The following is a 3031-nucleotide window of genomic DNA, read 5'->3' on the forward strand; positions in this document are numbered from 1 at the left end:
AACCACAAACACATTTCAAATTTCACACACTAAAAGTTTATCAAAAATAAAATCACACAAAATATACTACACTGAATCAACATATAATGCTAATTTTTGAAATTTCACACATACTTCACACGGCATTGAACCAACTTACAAATAAAGAAAAACGAAGATGACGGAGAAGATGACGGAGAAGATGAAGGACAGAAGATGACGGAGAAGATGAAGATGAAGATGACAGAAGATGACAGAGAAGATGAAGGAATGAAATAAGGGTTTTCGTCGATTTTGGGATTATACAAGAAATAGAGAAAGGGTAATTGTGTCTTTCCCCCCTTAGTAGTGGCTATTTTTGATAAGCATTTTAAATAGTGGATAAAAATTAAATACACCCTTATTTAGTGGCTACTACACACCATTTTCACACTAAAAGACAGTTAATTGGTAGTAGTCTTTTGGGCCCTAAAACGTCCTTTCTTTTTGCAAACAGTAACTTCAAATCATTCCGCGTTGAATTTCAAAATAATGCAAGAATACAAAATGTTTAATACTTAAAACAACAAATCTTGTGTGTGTATATATATATATATACAGCCCGGCCTCCATGTACAAATTTGCTCTCATTCTTTGCTTCAACTTGAATTCTAAGTTTCAATCAAAGAGAGAACTTCAGGGCCACCAGCAACCAGATAAGCCTAGTTATTCCTACATGGCTACTCCAAGCTACTGGAGGATATTGAGCACCAGAATTCAGAGGTGATAGAACCGGATTAATACTGCTACTTACTGATGGTGGTGACATGACAGGAGGTGATGCTGTTAGCCCAAAAGGCTGGATTTGTAACGTTATGACAAGGTGGATACATAGGAAGAGTTGAAGGGGGTGGCTTCCTGCAGGACTTGATCAATGCCATGGCATCTGATGGAAGCACTTTTACGACATATATTTAATTTGGACTAACTATTCGGGCATTGTTGAGAAAGATACGCATGTTTCCAGAATTGATCACCTTCAGAACAAGGTCGGGTTTGGAAGTTGGAATTATGGAGCCTGTTGGCAGTGTTTGAGGTGGTCGAAAAACAATGGTGATGGTGTGGATCGGAATGTCGGAGCAGGAAATCTGCGACCTCGTTTTCCAGGATTAAGATTTGTGAAAGTGTCTTGTCTTTTGGCATCAAGAAGTGATGTCTCCTTGAATAAGGTCTGCAGGGGCCATATTACAAAGGTGAAATAGTTGGCTCTCCTCATCTCATCAATAGCTTCGAGGATGTCTTGCCTTCTTGAGGTACTGTTTGTTGCAGAGACAGATGAAATCAGCACCGTTACAAGGAAGAAAATCGAAATCATATGATTTGTGGCCATGTTTATCTATTCAATGTCAATTTTAGGTTCTATGAAGAATCTGGTGATCATATTATCACGGTAATAATGGTATGGGTGATGCACTTTGTAAACATGCAATCTTGCTGCTCCAACAACTAAACCTCTCTCATATCTACTGCACGAATGGTTGGTAATCTCTGTTAAGGGTATCGCTCCATATATTCGTTTTTCAAGCACAAAGACTGTTTTACGATTTACTTTCAGTTTTTATAAAACATGTGATAGTATTACTTTTTAAAAAAAATATTATTTTATGATAGTTTTACTATACTCGGACTTATATTCTGTTTTCTATATCATATTTCCGTTTGCCAAATAAAACTGCTGTTTTAACTTTCTATTCTCTTTAGCATTTCCTTATCTTATGAGATTGTAACCTGAAAAATTAGATGAATAATTCCTACCCATTCTTTGTTGGTTTTTCCTTTAATTTATCTCAGTCCATTCTTAGCTAAAATTGCTAACTCAGCCTGCACTATGCTATAAATACTTGAGCTATTCATCAATCTCATTGATTTGAGAAAACTGTCAAACTCCACGTGATTGCAGTGAATTAATATATCACTCTCTTCGGTTGGTCCCTTGCTGGAGGATTAATTATTGCCAACCAAAGATGGGACATGGTGATTACAATAAGTCCAATGATTAGATTATTCTTATTATAATCTTTAATATTGCAAGTTTTTTGTAAAAATTTTAATGATGTAAATTGGATTCCGTTCATAGTATCTATCACACTGTCATTATTCATATTTCATTTTATTCACATTCACATAGAGACTTGTAATAGGGTTAAGACTACTCAATCTTAGCTTGAGAACATGCATGTGTTCTTTGTCATTTAGCTTGAGAACCTCCATATACACTAAATGATAACTTTAACAAAAAAAGAGAAGCAAAAGAATCATCCGACCTACCGGATTCGAACCAGTGACCTAAGGATTAGCTGCGGATCAACTGACTACAGTCCTCCGCTCTACCAACTGAGCTAAGGTCGGATTTGCACATAATTTTATAACATACCTATTTGATGCTTATTCTCTTTTTCCACATTTCCCCCAACTACCCGTTTTTTCCATGAACTCGTCCCTTCTTATATAGGTTTTCTCAACACATTTGAGGCAGAATTTTCACGAAGGTATTTGTAATTAACAAGGTATGGAAGAATCAAATTGGTATATTATTCCATGTAGTGATACATATATATATACATAAACATCATGTGCTAATTAAGGAAAAAAATAAAAAAGATTCCTACAAATCTGCTATCTATTTATGAGTTATGTACACTTCTAAGAAACAATTTATGTTTATTGTGTAAAGTGTCTAGGTTCATTCTGTAATACTTCCCCTCAAGCTGGAGCATATATATTGACCATGCCCAGCTTGTTACAAAGGTAATCAACTCGAGTGCCATTCAACGCTTTAGTGAACAAATCAACTAGCTGCTCTCTTGTCTTCACGTAGCCAGTGAAAATCAAGTTCTCCTGAATTTTCTCACGAATAAAATGACAGTCAACTTTAATATGTTTGGTTCTTTCATGATATACTAGATTTGAGGCAATATGGAGTGCAACTTGATTATCACACCATATTTTTGATGGAGTAGGATGCTTTAACACAATTAAAAGATGATGTATCCACATTATCTCACTTGTTGAT

The 3031-nt window shown here is 35.4% G+C and overlaps 1 non-coding gene and 1 pseudogene across 1 annotated transcript; both read right to left on the minus strand.

Moving 5' to 3' along the window:
• Nucleotides 1–627: 627 nt before the first annotated feature.
• On the minus strand, nt 628–1954 carry LOC142163623 (uncharacterized; annotated as a pseudogene).
• A 322-nt stretch (nt 1955–2276) lies between these two features.
• On the minus strand, nt 2277–2367 carry TRNAY-GUA (transfer RNA tyrosine (anticodon GUA)). The gene is given in 2 exon segments: nt 2277–2312; nt 2331–2367. It is a non-coding gene; the product is annotated as a tRNA-Tyr (tRNA).
• Nucleotides 2368–3031: the final 664 nt, after the last annotated feature.

Source organism: Nicotiana tabacum, chromosome 8 (assembly GCF_000715075.1).
Source record: "Nicotiana tabacum cultivar K326 chromosome 8, ASM71507v2, whole genome shotgun sequence".
Lineage (NCBI taxonomy): Eukaryota > Viridiplantae > Streptophyta > Magnoliopsida > Solanales > Solanaceae > Nicotiana > Nicotiana tabacum.